At 35.8% G+C, this 21,652-nt stretch overlaps 1 protein-coding gene across 1 annotated transcript in view; it reads right to left on the bottom strand.

Annotated features, from left to right (window-relative positions):
* Znf804b (zinc finger protein 804B) overlaps nt 1–21,652 on the bottom strand; it is a 474,878-nt gene that overhangs the window by 127,106 nt on the left and 326,120 nt on the right. The window lies entirely within an intron of this gene.

Here is a 21,652-nt window from a genome sequence, read left to right as displayed (position 1 = left end):
AATAAATGGAATAAGTGAGGTGATTGAGGTGAATTGGAAAGGTAATTTAAAAAAAATTCATAAAGTTGAATCAAAATTTACACTAAGATCCATACACATGTTGCTTACAAAAATGATTAACTTTTTGAAACAAATAAATCTTGTTGTTAATTTTAGGTCCTTGTCAAACATTGTGGATCAGAGAGAGGGAACTCAGGGTATTGACCAACGCTCTAGCAAAGCTCATGCGGCCATCTGAATTTCTAGGAGGGCCCTGAGTTACAGCTTCCAGAAGCTCTTTGTCTCCCTGGCACTCCTTGTTTTCCACTGGGTACCTTCTAACAAACAAGACCCTGGGAAAGAATTAGCCCTGCTTCTCAAAATTCACTTATTTTCAAGGAAGATTACCATAAAATACACAATGCCAGTGCCTCAAAATGTTTACTTAAGCTTTTATTTATGTCACAGGCTAATTCAAAAAGTAAGATCATGTTTGTTACTTCAAATTAGGTTTGGAAAAGAAAAACCCTACTTTGAATTTAAATCATGAGTTATGTCACGGTGACCTGAGTTTTGCCTAACCATAATAAATTCTGATTATTACTAAACACATATATTTCCAATTCTGTGTTCTCAAACTATAAATGATGCACATTAAATTGGGCATGCTGCTATAAAGTATATTTGTGAAGTGAAGCAATCAAGAGAATGCTGGAGATGTGTTTATAGACCAAACTGAGAATGAAAACCATTCTCAACATGAATTTGCTTAAGTAGGAATGCGCTTGTGAAATCCAGGTTGCTTTAAAAGAGATTGTACTGGCACTGTCTTTTAGTCCATCTCATTACTGCAAGCTACTGTCCTGTTCACCCTTTGGTGATTGGAATCACCACTCTCCTTACCAAATACTTTAGATCGCCTTAGTTGGGTGCCACACTTAGAAGCTTTCTTTTGTTAGCCTGATTTTATTTAACATACAGCGCCAAGCACCCGATGTGTCCTCCCACCTGCATGGCATTTGATGAGGCCATAAGATCTTTCATTTACCACCCAATACTTTATGTCAATCATACAACAGTCCAATTCTGAAAACATCAAAGATAATCTTGTATTTTCAAAGTTCCACTGTTTGATACCTCAGAGTTTCACAAAATCCAAAACAACCCCAAAGCTAATTAAAGGAAGGACTATGTCTCAGTATTATAATTTCAGACTTGAATTTTTTTATTGATTTTTATTGAGCCCTACATTTTTCTCTGCTCCCCTCCCTGCTTCTCCTCTCCCTTCAATCCTCTCCCATGGTCCTCATGCTCCCAATTTACTCAGGAGATATTGTCTTTTTTCTACTACCCATGTAGATTACAGCTATATATGTCTCTCTTAGGGTTCTCATTGTTTAGGTTCTCTGGGATTGTGATTTATGGGCTGGTTTTCTTTACTTTATGTTTAAAAACAACTTAAGAGTAAGTACATGTGATAATTGTCTTTCTGGGTCTGTGTTACCTCACTCAAAATGATGTTTTGTGCTTAACTATGTCCATAGCAGCATTGCTTGTCATAGCCAGAGCCTATAAATAACCTAAATGCCCTTTGACTGAAGAACGGGTAAGGAAAATGTGGTACATTTACACAATGGAGTACTACACAGCAGATAACAATAACGACATTTTGAATTTTGCAGGTGAATGGATGGAGTCAGGCTTGAAATTTGATCACTTATGTTCACATCCAATTTTTGTCATGAGCAGTTACAGAAATTTGAGCAAATTAATTCCCAATACTCTGAACTTTCTTTTTGGGGTTTTATAACAAACAACTAAGATAGTATGTGTAAGTGTCTTGTGCATATTAAACTCTAAATATGAATTATCATTTTTGTTACTGAATTAAAAATTTAAGTGAAAACAGATCATATTTCATAAGTCAGCCACATACAGTAATTGTATTGAGAGTAGAATTAGACTAGTCATATTGGTCAAGTACATAAACACATATATTTCCTTATATACTTTGTCTAATAGTGATAATCTACATTGAATAAGCCCAGGTTTTATTACTTTTGAAGTTTTCTGGGAAAACAAAAGAAACCTAGGAGATGGTTGTCTTTGTTCTGAGAACTAAACGATGACGGACAAGCTTTGGAGTGGGGGCAAGGCTTGTTGAAGAGGGGAAGAATGGGTTCAAGGGAAAACACATGACTGACGGAGCTTATTGGAGGAGACATCTGCAGTGGAGAAGAATGCATCGATGTATTGATACCTTGTCAACAAGCATCTGTATTCATGCAACCACACCAAGTACTAAACGTGTGCTTAATGTGGGTTCTGTGGTACAGACAGCACACGGACGCATGACTGGAGTGTGCCGAAGTGCTCTGTCATTTCATTCAGTCATCTTTAAATTGTTTGATAAAAGTACTCTCAGCTGATCTATAAAAGCTGACTCTCAGAGTTAATAGTGACTTCTTTTCCCTTTGTTGTATACCATAGTAGCTGAAGCACAGGCCAAAGGAAGCACTTGAGCCCCTGACTCCCACCAGTCACCTTTTGGCTCGTAAGATTTCATAGTTCTTCTCCAATGCATTTATGCCGGCTTACTTATTCTGATGATGAACTTTGATTGTTATGTTTCATTTACTGATAAGATACAGTAATGAAGGAGGTATTTTTTATGAAAAAGTAGGAAAACACATGATTAGATGTTGTTGAACTAGGTGTGAGGACCATAGGAATAATATACTGGGATAACACAATGCTAAAATAAATGACTTCTATATTATTTTGCATGTGTTAATTGAACTTCATTCTATTTTTCCTTATTTAGGAAAAGGTCAAAGACAAAATTTGGGGGGCTAGATAAGCAAATTTTGTGTACAATTTTCACTCAAATGAGAAGACATTGACAAAAGGAAATTCAGATCTACTGTGGACGATGTGTTAGTCACCTGTGTTAAAATTGGAGATTTACTGTATCGTCCCATAAATTTCTGGATTTCATGAATTACCTTTTATTAGCCAGCTAATCAATAGGATTAAGAGTACTAGCCTGGAGAGGAAGACAATGTGTATCTATTAGGATCTTGGAAGTACAGAGTACAAAACATTCCTTGGAAATAAACAGAAAACAAGATATACCACCTCACTGGTAACTTTATCTTCCAGCAACATTTTCCCTCCTTCAGTTTAGCTTTAAAATGTGGTGGAACAATTGGTACCCATACGTAAAATCAAAAGCCATAGGATTCTCATTTAACTTTCTGGGTGTACATATTATTATTATAAAGTGCTATTGATTTGTGTTTTCTTAACAGGAATTACTATTAGGGAAAAAGAAGCTTATGATAATCAGTATACGAATGACATCAAGCCTTCTGAGGAGGAAATGGAAGGAAAAGTACCCTTTCTCGGAGGGGAAATTCATGATAGTTATTTTCGCTGAGGCCATCTCTGCTAATAATAAAGTCAATTTCCCTAATCACTCCATTGACTAGGAAGTTTAAGTCAACATTGCTGGCTCTGAAAGGTAAGCACAATGCACTCATTCTGGGTGTTGTTATTATGTCGGTAAACTAACGCTCATTTTACTTTAGTGTTCCTGTTAGAAAAGGGCTGTTTTTGGTTTCCTAGTTTAATTTAAGATGTAATAAAAGAAGAGTGTACTTAAAGCAATCACATAGTTTGTGACAAGTTATTTGGTTTGATGATCACCATTAGAGTATCTCATTTTCTGTTTGTTTACTAACTAATGCCACAATTTGCAGAGTCACCTCGACTGTGATATAAAGAGATCAACAAAATCTAAAAGAATTTTTATAGCAGGATTTCTTTTCCTTTATTCGCTTCACAAAAAGCATTTCTTAACTCAGCAACATTTATCCCAGTTGTTAATAAGCTTTTAAATGTCTGTTTCTGTTTAAGCAAGTACAGTCTGCATATGGTCCAAACTCCTTTATTGAGAAAGCGTTGTGTTATTGCTTAATAACTCTAATCTCCCTTGATGTAAAGAAACTCATTTCATGTTAGAATCATAAAGCACAAAAATGAATAATCTGTAAAATAACTGAATACTCATCAGCACAGCTAAAATCTATTGTGCTTGTGGAGATCAGAGAGTATAACTCTAAGTCTGAAAATTCCTTCTCAGAATTATACAAGCTGAAATCACTTTAACATAATAGCTTTTAGTAGTAGGAATGCTACATTATACAGAACCATAACATAAATTGTGACTATTAGTGTACAAATGTAAGTGTTTTATAAACCTTCCAAACCAATTTTGATTACAGATATATGAGATAATCTGCACTAGATCAACACTGGAGTGCAGAATTCCATTAGAAGCTCTTTTCTCCCTTCTAATGGTATCTCACAGTATTGACTTCTTCAACTTACTTTGTGTCATAGCTCCCCAGAGCAGGTAAATCAAGGTCATTCTTCTCCTTAACTCTGGGTTAAGTGGTTCAGCTACCTATAGCACAGTCTCACTCTTCAAATGTAAGCTTCTGTGTGAATTAAAGACTTCTTTGTAGAGTACAGAAAGAAAAGTAATTACAGCATTTCTATGAATGGACAGTACTTCCTTCAAGATCGTGTACCAGATCCTGCTTATAAAATATGTGGCAAAAATGCAAAGTACATATTCTCACGATTTGTTTTCTTGATCTTACCATATAAAATAAAGTTTGTTCAAATTGTGAATACAGAAAAGCTTATAGGCATGGGAGATTAATCCAACATTGCAATTGTGTCGAATCTAATAAAATTACATTGCTTATAATCTTTGAAAGAGAATACCACCTGAGGCCATAAAGAAGTCCAGTCCCTGGCTGCTACCTAGGACTATGTCTGGGTCCATGGCCCTGTAGTGGCCAGGGACTGGGATGATGTCCATTACTCCTGCTACCATTGTGGGCCCCACAGATGCCCAGGGGCTGGTCAGCAGTCTGATACCATGTTGGTGTCCAAGGGTCACGGTGCCACCAGGGCCATGGCGATATCCACACTGAGCTTCTGTCAAGGGCCATGTCTGGGTCTGTAGCTTTGCTGAAGATAGAGTCGGTGATGATGCCCATAGCTCATGTTAGCACAGGAGGTCATTGTAGCCATGCTGTGCTGGCCCTGCCCCTCACTGGATACGGCATCAGGAGAGCTGGACCAGTCCACAGGGGAGAGCTCCCCCAAATCAGCATTCAGGCCTGATGCTCCCACCCTCACCACAGGCATGCCTCTCTCCTTGACAGCATACTAGAGCTGACCCTGTGGTTGGAGTCGCTGGTGAGCCAAAATACTTTCAAAACGTTAGAAATCTCATTAACAGAATAATAAAAGTAGTGCAGTTAGTATTGGTTAACACAAAATAGGAACTTTTAAAAATTATTCTGTAAGGACGTGGAAAACTTTAAAAAGGTTTGTTTGGTCAGGAGCTGGTTGAGACACATGCCTTGAGCTCTTTGCAGCATCAAAAGTTAGCTGGAAACAGGAACCTTTGCAAAAGTGCAGGCCAACTGTCCCTAGCAGCTAGTCCCCTGTCAACACCAAGCTTTGCGGTCTAGACAGGAGCAGTAAATAACTTCTTGGAGGAAGGGCAGGGGGCATATGCAGAAGCAGATGAAGTCCATACCCTGTACTCAGCAAAACCAACCCCCATGACCCTAAGTTAACCTGGTTTGTGGTGTTTGCCTATATAATGTCAACACCAAATAAGGAATGGGAGCTTTCCCTACTGCACTGTGTTGCATGTAATGGGGAACTCCCAGCTGGAAAGAATAAACCTTGCTTTTGTATTCTGTATTTGACTGGATTCCAGTAGTCTCTCTGGGGCTCTCAACTTGGGCACAACAATTCTTTAAAGATGTAGTCTGAAGTTATTGATACCATCTACCAAGGACTACAAGACCACCAATTATGTGTGTGCTATAACCCTGTGCTGAATGCCACGAAAAGATGCATAAACACTCTAAATATCTCTTGGGATGTTTAATCCTCAATTGGCTGCATCAGGTACCAGAGTCTCTGTTGTTTTGCTTGTATTGTGAAACATCTTATCTGCCAAAGTACATTTACTCACAACATTTCTCAATTCTCGGGGTAGCCCACTCAAAAGCAGAAACCACCTAAAAGCCACACACATCCTGATGCACCATTGCAACTGTCTCTGCTGAGTGTTTCTCCTGATCATGACCCAAGAATATAACACTGTATGATGGTGATGGTGAGAGGTAAAACAACACAACACAAATAATTTTTACCTATTCATGTATTGTGGTTATTATATAAATCATATACATATGAATGGCAATGAATGGAATATTTAATAGTGTTGGAATTTATTTCATACACACTAAGTATGTTGACTGACGCTTCAGCAGGCCTTAAATACCACTGGTCGATGTGTTATTTAAATGCCAGCGTACCGTTGCAAAAATTATGTCAAGGTAAATAAATGTAAAAGTAATTAGTGCTTTATATGCAAATATCAGTGGAAATTGGCTAAGACATGTGAGAATAAGGAATGGAGAAAGAAAAGAGGAAAGTATAAAAAGACAAAAAAGGAAAGGAAAATGAAAAGGCAAGCAAAGAAAGAGAAATGACAGAAGAAAATAGAACTATTTGATTACGAGAGAACGTAAAGGCACAGACATGTCATCTCTCTTTTCATTTGAAGGCAAAAGTGGAACAAACTCTGAAAAGAGGTGCAGGTTCAACCATCTACTTCCTATCTACCCTAATTCTACTGTTCAGAGCTTCCCCCTAATCATCTATAAAGCATTTTTTAGTATCCAACTGACTGGTAGTATTTCAGTGACAGCTGCCTTTTGTTGATAACATTTATTATTGATAGAAATCAAATCAGCAAGGGGAAAAAAAGGCTACTTGGAAATGATAGTCTCTATAGGTTCCAATCTTTGCCCTCTCTTCAATATACATATCAATAATCTAGTATATTTGGAACATTTTTAATGTTTTATTTGTCTTGTTGCTAAAACCCAAAATAAAAGAAAACTAATATATTTAACTTTTCCAAGAAGGAAGAGGGGCTTCCTATGTCAAAGCTGCATGCATTTAGCAAATCTCTTTTCTTTCTAGAACACATCATTTCTCCCTATGTTTGGGCCCTGTCTCTCCACTCTCCTTTGACTTTCCAACATGTATTAATTGGTATGAGATATCAACTTTGTTTATTTATCTTGCAGTGACTTACCTTGCAAAAAAAAAAAAACCCAGTGTACTCTATAAACAAATCTTTTCAATTAAAAAATTCTTTTCTCATCAGGCCATGGTGCTGCATTGCCTTTAATCCCAGCACTCAGGAGGCAGAGGCAGGCAGGTCTGAAATTGAAGCCAGCCTGGTCTAAAAGAGCTAGCTCCAGGACAGGTTCCAAAGCTACCAAGAAATTCTGTCTGGAAAAACAAAAACCAAACCAAAATGAAAAATTCCTTTCTACTATGTCTTCATCTTTAAATATTATTAAAACAGCTAGTTGCTTCTGCTGGCCCGGGGTTTTAGTTTAGAACAAAATTAAAGATGGTAGTAAATGAAAATAGGGATGAACATTTTCCAAAGAACTAACATAAAAATTTTGTATTCATTTTATATTGATATTTATATTATAGTGTATTGGATAGGCAATTACAGTATATATTCCTGTGTTCTATCTTGGCTCTATTACTATTTAAGTGTATGACATTAGATAGTTAAAATTCATCTGTAAAACGACAAAACTGAACAGTACTCTACAAATCATTCCAATTCCGTACCTAAACAGAGTCTTTACTTCAAAATGGATATGATTTCCTATTAAATGTTGCTTCAGAAATTAACTGCTAACAAATTAGAATCATATTTAATGAGCCAGACATAGAAAGTATAGTTATATTGACTTTTATATAAAAGAAAGATGCATTGAAAACATGTAGATGAATGTTTTTATAGTGTCTCTTCATATAGGTATTTATAACATTAACTTTTACATATATATGGGATACATTATCAATTTTTTGTAAAAGTCAAGAAAATCCTTACCAAAGGAAAGTTTCATTTTAATCTAAGAATAACACATTTATGCAAAAGTAATAAAAACTTTATTCCTTGAATAACATTTAATTCTATTTTCGCCCCTGCCAAGTAAAATTATGAATATATTATACTACATTGCATTTTGTGTGCATTACTTTATTCCCATGGGGAATTTTCTTTAATATAAAGTTGTAGACCACAGAGTTTATGTCATTCAGGAATTGTTCTGCTTGTTTTGATTCTTGAATTTAGCACCATATTTATTGTATGCAGTTACAAGAAAAGTGTTGACAGAGATTTCTTGGATATATCCTGCTGAGTTTTAGAAACTGACTTTAGAAGTGATTCTGCAATGATAATCAGTGCAGAATTGCACCAGAGGTGTGTACAGGATTCTGCTGTTGTGTGTCAGCCCACAGCTGTGTCAGAATTTACCATCCCTTTCTCGCCAATGGAACAGATTTCTAGTCCATAATCATAGCAGCCTTTCTGGAAAGACGGCTAGACTGACGTCAATTATGGTGCGAGGGTCAAGTACTCAGCTCTGGAAGAGAGCGGTAACAAATGGGGTCTTTAAAAACTGCAGTCTGGACCCTGCATACAATGTCCAGATTTTAGTTCTAACTCTACAGATCTATGCGACTATGATCTTGGTAATTCTCGTCTGTCAGTTTAAGTGTATTCAAGTGAATAGTAAATGAAAATAATAGCACAGAATGATAGTCTCTCTACAAATAATCTGCCTATAGGCCTATCAACTATGAGTGTTTTAGGAGGGAGCAGATCATAGTCAAATACAATAGAATTGAAACAAATTATTATGTTGGTTCCATGATGTGGGATTCCCCTCAGTATGCTGTGAATACCATCGGTTAATACAAATCTGCTTTGGGCCTATTGCAGTGCAGAAAAGGGCAAGGAAGGAATGCCAAACAGATAGAGGTGGAGAGAGTAGGCAGAGTCAAAGAAAAGCCATGTAGCTGCTGCAGGAGACAGACATGGACACAGGACAGAGACTTACTGGTAGGCCACAACCACGTGGCAATATATGGATTAATAGAAATCGGTTTATTTAAGATATAAGAGCTATCCAATAAGATTCATGAGCTAATAGGTCAAGCAGTGTTGTAATAATTTCAGTTTCTGTGTGATTATTTCAGGTCCGGGTGACCGGGAAATGAACAAACAGCCTCTAACTCAGTCCTAATCAATGAATTTGTTCTTCATGGCTAGTAACTCCAATTTTTCTATTCATACAAAATAAAATATATCTTTTTCAAATATTAGGTGTATTCCCTTTTATGATTCTATAGTATTTGGTGCCAACTGATGAGCTCAAATATAAGTTTATCTTTGTGATATAGTAACAGAAACACATTGATCCTCTTATCTAAAATGTTATATGGTTTTTCAGACTTAGATAAAAAACGGGTAGGCTTAGAAGACACTGAACTACATCATTTTTAAACATTCTTCAAGATATCACCACATGTGGAGGTTTATCACACGTTACTGAGCATGTCAAATCTTATTAATGCTACATGAGAGACTGTGACAGGAGAGACACTATTGAGCCTGATTTATTGTTCAAATTATATTTAATGCATAATAAAAGATACCAAGGAAGCATAGCTTTGATACAATTGAAAAATTTATAGTTTTGGGAGATTAAAGAATATTATTTAATTATGTATTGATAAGTTATTTGTGAAACGTGTTTTAGAGTGCATTATTCCATGGTTTTACTACTCTTTTAAATGACTAAGACAAAACAGTGAGCACAGGTGAATACCACACAAAAATGCTTGAAGGTCAGGATGATGTCATTACACCACATGCTAGTACAGTTGGATTCTTTCTTGTGAGAACTTGGGAAGTATTTCACTAGGAAGAATGGATGCCAGGAAAATTCACCAAATATTTTCCTTTCCTGTGATTGGTCCATTGTCTTCCAGCTTTCCTTATGCTAACACAGGATTCTAGAGTGCAAACAGAAAATTCCTATGTTGTCTTCAATGCTTTCTTCTTAAATGACAATTGATAGATAAGCTATAAAGAGTTAATGTGCTCAGCATTAGTGTCTGTTTCCGAAAAACATTAGCTGGTGGCTCAGGAGTTTTGAAATCCATGAAGGGTTGTTATAGTTGATGTCCTAGCTAATATCGACACTCTATTTAATGTTGATCACTACTGTTAATCATTCCCTTTCTCTATCAGATCATGGTAAACCTGATTAGGTAATATGAGCAGATGACAGACCCAGGAAATGGTTGGAGATTCAGGTGGAATGATCTTGTGGATTTGAATTTTAAAAGGACTAATTAATAGAATATATATTTGTTCCAATTTTTATTCTTTGTTGTACTGGACAAAAGAAATAAGTACAGAATCTGGTGTCAGAAAGACAGTTTCACTATAAAAGTGAATGTATGTACTATAAGGAGCATAAGTTGTAATATTTGGGAAACAGATACACATTTTTAAAGAGAAAATCTGTCATCTCTATCTATAGCATCTTGTTAGAAAGCTTTAGGGTGGGTGAGGCTGGAGCAAAGACTACAAGGTGATGGAGTGACCAACTAAGAAATGGCAGCAGGGACTGACAAACGGCCCAGAAGTGCAAAGGAAAAGATTAGTTCCAGATATGTTTCAGAACAAAGGAGTGACAGGACATGGGGACTCTTAAGAGGGATAGAAAAATGAATGGTCGTTGTGGGATAATCTTCACACAGTGTGGATATGTCTCTGCCAAGACACATTCTAATTGGTTTAATAAAGAGATGAATAGCCGATAACTAGGCAGGAAAGGATAGGCAGTACTTCTGGGAAGAGAGAGGAATTCAGATTGAATCTGGCACACGAGAGACACCAGCGAGACACCAAGGGAGTTGAAAGTACAGAATGGAAAAGTAAACAGTCAGGTTGCAAAACAAAAATAATACAACTGTGATAATTTAAGTTAGAAGAGCTAGTTCTGAAGAAGACTAAGCTAGGGTAAAGTGCTGTGTCATTAATAATAAGTTTTCATGTCGTTCTTTGGAAGCTGGTGGTCCTTAAAGAAAGTCTGATGAGAACAAGCAACAGCTAATGGAGACTACAGGAGTTCCAGTTGTGAAGATATCTTAGAAAGAATAACATTCATAGAAAGAAATTGCAGTTTAACAATGTGAAAACTTTCTCTAGAAAGACTTAAGCTCACTTAAATACAAGGTTTGTTTTAGTAATATGGTAGCTGTAGGTTTTTCTTCAAGATCCATGACTTCACTAACCTCGGGTTGTTGGCTAGGTTAAAGTACCACGTGTTTTCTCTTGTTTGAGAGGATTTTAAATCCAACTACAGAGATCTCTAGTTACCACTAATGCATCCTTGAGTTTGTTGTGCCATGCCGGTCATCGATGTGATTCATAGGAGTCATAGCTGGTTAAGATTATTTATTGCTTTCCATCTTTGGAAGCCTTTCATATGGTAGCATGGAAATTGGTCCCCAGGGAGTAGGCATTCAGATCAGTTATAGCTCAGCAGCCTTTTCTGGGCTCTGTATCTAAAGTGCATGGTGTCTTTAGGAATACAGACTTACTTTCTACCTCTGGCATACACCTAAAGATAAGTGTAGCCTTTACTCTTCATTGGGGAAACTTATCTTTGCAAGAGACAGAAATCATTACAGAAAATCATAAACAATCAAAAAGCCGAAGCATGGAGCCCAATCCGCCAGATTCATCGGCAAGCCACCTGCACACGCAAGTCTCAGGAAACATTGCAGAAAGATTTCAAGAGCCAGAGAATCAGGGAGTTTGTTGTGAGACTATGTTTCCTAGTAATGGCAGAAGCTACTCCATAAAGTCTCTCCAGGGCAATTACTAATAAGATCTGAGCAAGGTAACAGCCACAGAAATAGAGAAGTGAATGAAGAAAGACCAAAAGGCCTCAATCCTAGCAAAACTATGACAGGCAGCCAAGGAATAGTGACAGTGGGATAAAGACTCCCCTCAGGGGAGAGCATACCAATTGTTTATTCAACATAGTCAGCCCTGAAAACATACATACGAGTAGCATTATCCAGATTTAGAAGATTTTATATTGGAATATATATGCAAGTGCAATATATGCATACATATATGTTCATATGCACATATTCACACATTTGTATGTGTATGTGTGTATATGTGTGTGTATGAATGAATCAATGAAAAAGTGTTCCTGGATTTGAAAAGAGTAAGGAGGGGTATATGGGAGAAAGGCAAAAGGAGGGGAAATATATAATTAATTTATATAATTATTTAATCTCAAAAATAAAATAGTCAAAAATGTTTAATAAACATGTTTTACATGAAAAAACAAGGTTTTAATCAAAGTCAAGAGCTGAAAAATGAATTAGAGGCAAAGCCCAGAAATGAACCAAGGCAGAATCCCACTCAAGCTTGTTTAGATATTTTCCTTTGTTGGCCTTCTGTCTTAGCATAAAAGAGAAGCCGTTGTGAGAGTCTCAAAATTTAACATACTTTTTTAAAACACTAGACGGATAAGCTATTAATTGCTACCACTTGCGATTTATTTGAGCAAGGAAATGTCCCTCCAATTCACAGAATCAGATTGCAGAATATTTTCCACTCCAGTTCCAATTACTTACTTTCAGTACCTTTCTGTAAGGAATTTTCAAACCAGCTGTCTTCATTGGCAAAGGGTCAGATCACACCTGACTTATGTTTTTACCGTCTCTCTACACACAAAAGAGAAAATGGAAAAAAGATGTGGACGTATGTGCCTCCCCTCTATTTACTTTATGAGTCAATTTCCTGAAGGGTGAATGCTGCGAAGCTGGGGAAAGCTCAGGACAGTTAAATCCTACAAGCTTTGGTGCTCATCCTTGCATGCCTGTTACAACGTCAATCATGTCTCATGTGGATGGGTCAAACTCATTTAACAGTACATGCAGGGCTGCAGCTGCACTTCCGTGGAGCTGGCTATGTACATGACTATGGTTTATCTCACTACACATTATCTACCAATGCTATTGTACTAATGTATTAAAAAATAGTCTCGGACATTCAATTTAACATGATTATGAAAAGCCTTAGACTGGCTTTTCAGAAGGGAAGAATGATGGTTGCTAGAAATAATCCAATGTGATTAATGAGTCTTCTCAGGATTGCAGTTCTAGACTGGAAATCTGGTAATTTTCATGAAATTAAAGAGTACTTTTTAATCAAAGAACTTATTCTTTACCACACTGTTGAAAATAGAATCTAAAATCCCATTACACGAGTAGGTGATAATATGTTCATCAATGATGTGTTTTAGAACGTGTTTTACAGCTTCTAAAGGAAAAAACGACAACTTCAACAATCAAGTGCTTTTTCTCGAATGTGAATGAAAAGTAATAGTTGGGAAAGCTGTTCCATTAATTATCCCGGGAGATTTTGACATTTCCTTTTCATTAAGTGCAATGTGTTAATTGATTTGTATTTAGATGATAACATAATTGCAGCTTAAAATAACTTGAAAGGATAAGAAAAAATCAGAGTTAATTATGTCTATCCTAAATATACTTCATATTTACAGGGAACCATCCCAAGTTCTTGCTTTCAACAAGTCACTTGTCCCTTGTCCATCATTTCAATATGAAAAGCAGCTCTCTTCCTGCATCTCTGCTATCAATTGGAGGATGATAGGTAGAATGTAAGGTCTGTAAGAAAAGTGGAAGGGATGAAGGGCATTTCCACACTGCTTCTCAACCATACCTCTTCTCTCGGTTTGTCATATTTTGAATAATTCCCCATTCAGCAGTTAATGCTCAATAATTGACATCTTTGGAAAAGAAATGTAAGAATAAATTACTTGAGCTGCTTTTATCCATGTTGCGAGTAGAGCATTGGATTCTGTGTTTGCATATACCACTATTTACAACTTTACCACAGCATAAACACTGGGAAAATGTCAGAACAAAATATAATTATAAAAATTCTGGACTAAGAGAAGTGATGCAAGATAATCATTTGATTAGAGAAACTAATAATCACAAACGTGTTGCTGTGGGTGGCAGATTTCTACAGAGATGTAAATGGGAAAGGAGAATTTTTAAGCACTAGCCATACTCCAAGTTTTCATATGCCTGATTGGTTTTCGTTCATGCAAATATTCATAAGTCTGTCTTTTATTCCCACTTTACAGTTATTAATAGGATTATGAATACATTATAAATAGGATCATATAGCAAGTATATACAATGACACATTTCTACCAGAATTTCTGCTTCTGTAGATAACATCACATTATTTTAAAATAGCCATATTTCATATATTCTCTATTTATACTTATTTACATTTTGTGAAGATGCATTTTTAATTAGTTCCTATTTATATGTCTATCATGGCTTACAAAAATGACAAGATGATTACTGACAGTGAAGGAATTTTAGTTTAGTCGTGAGGTTGGCAGATAAGGTACATTGTAAATATCATGTTAAAAGTACTTTTGAGGTACAATATAACACACACTTTAAATAATAAATTCCTGGGAAGTTAAAGTAAAAGAACTGTTCAAAAAAGCAGTGCTCCGTGCTGGTGGAAAATACATCAATATCTACCATCAGAGGAAGGTACTCTAAGTGAAAATCACGGAATTAAAACAATAACAGAGCACAGAAAATTGTGAGGGGTTCAGTGACAATTTTTCAGGAAAGCACAGGAAGAAATTAAGGGATGGAATACAGCCAGCTGATGAAGGCTCAAAACACAATCAATGGCAGATCACAACCTAAACTGGTCAGGACTTTGGAAGTTTCAGTGACGTCAGAATGAAGAAAAAACTTGAAGATGTGGGGCTGGAAGCAGAGTGAGTAGGTAGAAACCCAAGGCAATCACCAAAGACAGAGCTACAGAGTTAGTTATCTTAGACAATACCATAATTGTTTAGATGAGAAATCATTCACTGCAGATACGACATCATGACATTTACAAAATTACTGCCTATTTGAATATGCAGCATTTAAGAAAGGGAAAAATCTAGGCTTAACATTTGCTTACTGGGTTGGATGACAAAAAAAAAATGAGTTTCAGATTTATCCATAGTGAATTAACATGGATCAACTAATCTGATAAACAAAATCAACTGAACAGCTAGTTTTCGCTATCATTACTAGTTTGTGCATTAAAAAGCATCAGATTCACTGGCCCCTGGCCTTTACATGACTGAATGTGGCTGACAGTTGTATGGCTGGGGCAGATTGAGGGGTCACTGGCAGTGGCACTGGGATTTATCTCTACTGCATTTACTGGCTTTTGGGGATCCTATTCTCTTTGTATGTATACCTTGCTCAGCCTAGATGTAGTAGGGAGGGCCTTGGACCTTCCCCAATCAAAATGACTTACCCTCTCTTAGGATTCGAGGGCCTTGGGGTGGGACGGTGTGTGGGGAGAATGGGAAGAGAGAAGAGAGTGGGAATTTGGATTGGTATTTTTTTAAAAAATAAATTCTAATTAAAAAAAAATAAAAGAAACCCAGAGGCAGGGACATGGAAAAACCTCAGAATCAATGCCAGGCACTGCCTTCTTTCCATGTGAGACCTCTGTTGCTTCTTATTTGCAGCTCAAATAAATAGAATATTCTAACTATTCTTCCTTCATAGGCTACCAGTTCCTCTTCTTTAAGACATACTGAGCCAGGTCATCTGATTAATGTGGTCTAGGTTTCAATCAATATAATAACAAAGGGACTTTTAGGACATACACTATCTTTTATATTAATGGGTAAAATTATGGTCTGATATTTGCAAAATGTTTGAGGACGCAGTTTATAATATCACATTGATGTTTCCTGTTCATTTAAAGTACATGTAAAAACCACAGGGGGTATTTTAAATAATATTGCTTAAAATCTATTTGTAGTCTAATGGATGATAATCAAAATGTTTGTTAAGATTAAAAGTTGGGCCAAAGGTCAATGCAAAAAGATAAAATTAAAGGTTGGGGCAAAGGTCAATGCAAAGAGATGACTAGTGATCTCAAGAGGACTCAGGTTGATTGTCCACTGAACAGCATCCTCATTTTCCAAGAATATATGTATAAACTTGCCAACTACCAGTGGCAACGATTTACACTTGATTGCATGATCTGGAAATAGTTTATTAAGTATAGTAGTGTTGATGTTGAAATCCATAAGCTTTATAACTAGATCTTATATTTTTAAAAGGAATGAGAGATACCTGTTGAAAATATTTGCAGGCTTATAAAAGTTTCCGATGCTATGGAGCACTGTTTTAAGTCACCGCAATCTAAGGAACACTGCTCATTAAAAGTACATGAACATCATTATCATCACCTCCTTTGTATATGTTCATGTGGAATGGTCCGAGGATTAAAAGCTTATTACTTTTATGTGCTGACATTTTTAATTTAATAAAACTAAAAATGAAAGAAGAGTACAGCTGAAGAATCTGTTGAGTGCCCTAAAAAAAGTTTTCTATTTATCAATAAAATCCATGAGTTTTTAAAATATTTATAAGAAAGAAAGACATCCTTTTTAGAATAGAAAATTGGGAGTAAATAAAACTATGCAGTAGGAACAGATGTTCTGCAGTTCTGCTAGATAAATAAAGGGGCTGCTGTGTTATATGACTTTAAATAAACTATAAAATTAAAAATAAATTGTAGGAAGACAAACTCACATAGACAGTGGTGGTGACTTTGTAATTTGTCTGTTGTATTAACACCAGGAATGTCAGCGCATCTTAACATTGGCATTTCTACCAATGTCATTCATATATTTACAGAGAAGGAAAAATCCCCAACTCAACCCATACAGATATCCTGTGATGTGAACTTTAGACCATGCTCCTCCTTGGGGCATAGAATCTTGCCCGAAAGTAATTTCTCCTATTTTGCTATTATATGAACTAATGTTGTTATTCAGAATAGTAATAGTGGTAGTAGTGCTAGTAATAGCAGTAGCAGCACTTTGTTGTTGTTATAAATCAATAAAAGTAGCAGTAATAATATTTTCCAGAGAATGAAGATGTTAGAAGGCACTAATCATTTCCTACATGTGTCTCTTTTCTGCAGGAAGACTCAAATATAGACAGACATGGAAGGAGCTTGGGAGTAATTTGTGAATTCTATATAACTAGTCTTTCAAGCACGCTGAAGCCTCTCACATTCCAGGTAAGCAGAATGTAGATACTGGCTCATTCAAAAGCAGAGGTGCAATTAGTATATAAACATGTCTAGAAACCAAGCAGACATATTTAAATGATATATATCTATGTCAAACATATGTATATACATATATTTGGCATAGACAAAAATAGATATAGATATGCAGTATTCTGTCTCCAAGTGTGTTCCCTGGATCATCTTGATGAAACTCAGTGAATACATTTATCCTTCTATATTCCCCTGGCATCTGCCATGTTTGAAACAGAATCAAGCTTTCCAATGAGACAAAATTCTATGTTTTCTAAATATTTACCAGTCACTATAGCACAAATAAGAAACTGTAAGTCTGGAATCATGGGATGTCTGGGACTGGTACTGATGAAGCAAATGAAAATAATCACTGTAAATATTTCGGGGCCCTCTATAGGCTGGCAACTTTTTCTTATTACTTTGTTAGGCCAAGTGATAATCTCCCCATTGTTCCCTTGTGCCAGAACTGCAAATCTCATTAGAAAGTTGGAATTTCAAGGATTAAATACATACAGTGAACCTAGTATGGAACATACTAAACATTCATCTTTAGATAATGAATTTGTTGACATTACATGAAAAATACACCTTGGTTTCTACAACAGAAGAACTAAGGATTCATAAATAATTGCTTTTGCCTTATGACATGTTGATGGGAGGTAGAGAAAGGACCCCAGGGGAGTTGGAGTGGGACGTGAAGGTAGATATGAAAAAGACAATTTGTTTGTGTGTATGAAATTTTCAAAGAATAATTAAAAATTAAAGAGAATAAAAACTTCATAGTCAATATCAATTTATTATTAATTTTATGTAATTATTTGTAAATGACTGATAAGTACTAACATAGAGTAGACATGATTAATCTTAAAAAATGACAAACCTTTATTTTGTGTTAGATTTAAATTTTTGACCAACATATTTTCAAGTAAGAATAAAGCCCACTTTAAATATATCATAAAAAGGTTGGGGTAGGCAGCTCAATTTCTGCTCTTTCATGTTTGTTTTCTTTAAAAAAAATCCGCTGAGAAACTGATTCAAAATACTGAATGGGAATTCATAGAGTCGACACAAAAATTTACAGTGGACAAATAAGATCTGATTGACTCCAAAGAAAAAAATGCATGATTTTTCCATTAGGGTCTATAGGTCTGACTTTAATTTCAGCTTGGGAGTAACCTTCTGATGCCCTCTTCTAATGAGTGACAGGATAAGGAGCCAAAAAAATAAAAAAATAAAACAACAAACAAACAAAGAAAAAAACCATACCAGCTCAGGTCTCCAGGACAGGAACTCTGAGAGTGACCCAGAGGATCCTGGTACAGAAGACTGTTTCTCTGTGGCATTTGTCAAACTGATTGTTTATGACTTTACAGAGGCTACAAAAAGAGTGGAGAAGACATGGACAATTATTTTTGAGAAATAAAGGTATTACTTTCAGAATTAAAGCTTAAAATAAATTTACTCAAGATAGTATCCAACAAATGTAGCCAATGGGCCATAAAGTACTGTTGGATTCATCTAGGTATTATCCTCTGACATGTAGGTCTGTGCAGTATGATTATTGGAAATCCTATAACAACCTCTTGTGACTGCTATTCAACAGCAGTGTTCCCACATAAATCCTATCTCTCTGATTCTTTAGACATAATATTGATTTTTAATTTTCAAATTAGCAATATTTTATTCCTAAAAAATATTTATATGGCTATTTAAAATATATAGAGGAGCATCATTTTGGAAAGTCATTAATCTACATTTTTCTATGCTTGTGAAAGAGAAAATCAAAAGTAAAAAACAAGTATACTAATACTGAATTTCCAGGAGAATAAACACTTTGTCAAATTTTGTCCCTGAATTTCTTATCTAGTTTATGTTTTCTGTATTCCAGAAATATTTGAATACCATAGTAGGCATAGTTACAGCCATATACCAGAACCACTTTGCCCAGCAACGTGCATGTCTGAGCACTAGTTGGTAACACTGGCTGTTTTATAAAATTGCGATATATGCAGTACTCCGCTAAGCACTCTGCAAAAGCGACACAGCCAGTCGTAAAGGTGCTGGCATAGAGAAGTTGCATACTAGCTGTGCAAACATGGGGATTTAAATTTAGACAGGTAGCATGGCCTGTCTAAGATTGCAAGAATGGAAAGCAGAGAAGTTCTTTGTCATATGACAGAGCTGCTGTCACACTGACTGCTGAGCACATTCCCCTCACCTCGTGTAGTCTCTTGTGATCCATATGCAAAATAATGTAGCAGGTGATAGTTTATCTATTCAAGAAAACTTTAAAACTAAATTTAAATTCAACAACATAATTGAAATTTTCTTTTAAATTTAAGTCACTTTTTAAAAATAGTATTTGCTAATACTTGATTCTAGAAAAACAAATCCATAGACAATTTGAGAGAAAAATTATTACCCCAACTTAAATAAAATTGAGCTACATTTGTCATTTTTTTTCAACAGCTTGCAACAGGCTACTGTGGACTACAGAAATGAACACATGCCTGTCTAATTCCAGACACCTTGACTATTCTGATTCACTTAGTTCCAAAACTGCGTAGGAACATAATTTTTATAATTGCTCCCTTTTATGGGAGACTTTCAGAAGGAACTATTTTCTATTAATATTTGAGTTGCTTTATTTTGTTCTTATAAATCCATGGGGCTGCTACAGTGAAAACACCCCCAACTTGTCAATTACACCCACTGCTGGGTTTTTAATTGATTGCATTTAAATGGCTCATGATTTCCATTCATCACCTTTATAAATTCCCAATTGACTATTTCTATTGGCATATTTATTACCTCACATTCAGATTAATGTCATCTTCTGATACTGTATATTTTTCTGCAGTACATAGATATGTTATTCCATTCTACAAAACTTTCTTAAGTTGTAAAATCTTTCCTTCTGTCTCATTACTAATAAATGTTTTTAATCTTTTGACTTCTAAATTGGACAGAGTGCTTCCCATCAGTATCTCTGACCATGTACTGAAGTTTACAGATGTTCTGTGGTAATAAGAGTTGGAGGGGATGGTGGTTTAATGCTTTTCTGTTGAAGAGTAATGAGTTTAAGGGCAATCTGGAGGCTCAGTGATAGTTTTATTTGGAGACTGATTCAGACCATGCTTTGATCTGAGTCCATCTAGGTATTGCAAGAGAAATGTTTTTGAAAGTGGTTAATGGAGTTGACTATTTTAGAAGCAAATGACAAACATGTTCACTCACCTTTAATTTAAAGATAAAGGAAGTGATTTCATTTTTTTTTAAATTTCCTAACCAGAGTGCTACAGAACTAAATGATTTTTTTAAATAAAATTTACCCTCTGGTTTAGTTCATTGATCCAGAATCAATTACATAGAATATCTACCAGAGACATAGGGAAAAAATACCTTCGTTATCTCTACAAGTTTCCAGTTTGCTATTTCATTCAGAGAGGGGAGTTCAGTATATAACTTTGAAATGGATAAAGGAACATATTAAGTAAACTGCAATATGACTTTAATAATATAGCTAGCAATTTATTCTTAACATTATCATTGTGTGACATCAGGAATTCACAAGTAAGTTCATCACTCATGGTTTGAATCACTGCTAAGGTCAAAAAATAACTTTGACCTCATTTTTTTTTTAATATTCCTTGAGTTTCTCTCCATTTTAATCTGATCTGTCTACAAAAGATATTGGGTCAAGAGTCTCATATTTCTGTCAGTTTTATCATTTTCAAGAGGGTTTGGAATATATAAAAGTTACTGATCTTGTCTTATTTAGTTAACACATCTAAGCAAGCAAGTGGTCTATCTGTGTTTTCTTTAATATACCAGAATGAGTAAAAGGATATCAAATGTAGATGAAAAGATACAATGCTTCTGTCATATCTTAAATATATTAAAACAGTGTGTAGTAGTAATAAAATGATAATATGTTGCTAAGAAGCCCTTCTGCTCTTCTGTACATCAAGTAGGGCCCTTTTTATGTAAAGAACAGAAACAATCTATACATTGATGTATTGTATAGTGAAAGTAGATGCGAGCTGATAGACTTTTAACATAAATTATGACAGAAAATAGCCACATGAGCTAAAGCAAATGGCATGAGATAATCAGACAATAAATGATGTGGGAGTGTCATATACCAATCTGTTGATTTCATTGGTTAAGTTATAATAAACCAGCTGCTTGGCCTCATGGCTTGGAACATAGATGGGAGGAGTAAACAAAATAGAATTCTGGGCGGAAGAGGAAGTGAGGTCAGACTCTGCTCTGCTTCCGGAGAGACGCCATGCTCAGCTCTCCCGGGTAGACGTGATAGCTCTGCTCTCTGAGGCACACGCGATGAAGATGGATGTAGGCTAGAATCTTCCCGGTAAGCGCACCTTGGGGTGCTTACACACATCATTAGAAATGGGCTAGTCCAGGTGCGAGAATTAGCCTGTAAGGGCTAGAGTTCATGGGCCAAGCAGT

Source organism: Alexandromys fortis, unplaced genomic scaffold (assembly GCF_014885135.2).
Source record: "Alexandromys fortis isolate MF-2015 unplaced genomic scaffold, M_Fortis_MF-2015_v1.1 scaffold_38, whole genome shotgun sequence".
Taxonomy (NCBI): Eukaryota; Metazoa; Chordata; class Mammalia; order Rodentia; family Cricetidae; genus Alexandromys; species Alexandromys fortis.
Note: the sequence above shows the minus strand (reverse complement) of the source record. Positions and strands in the feature narration are given on the sequence as shown.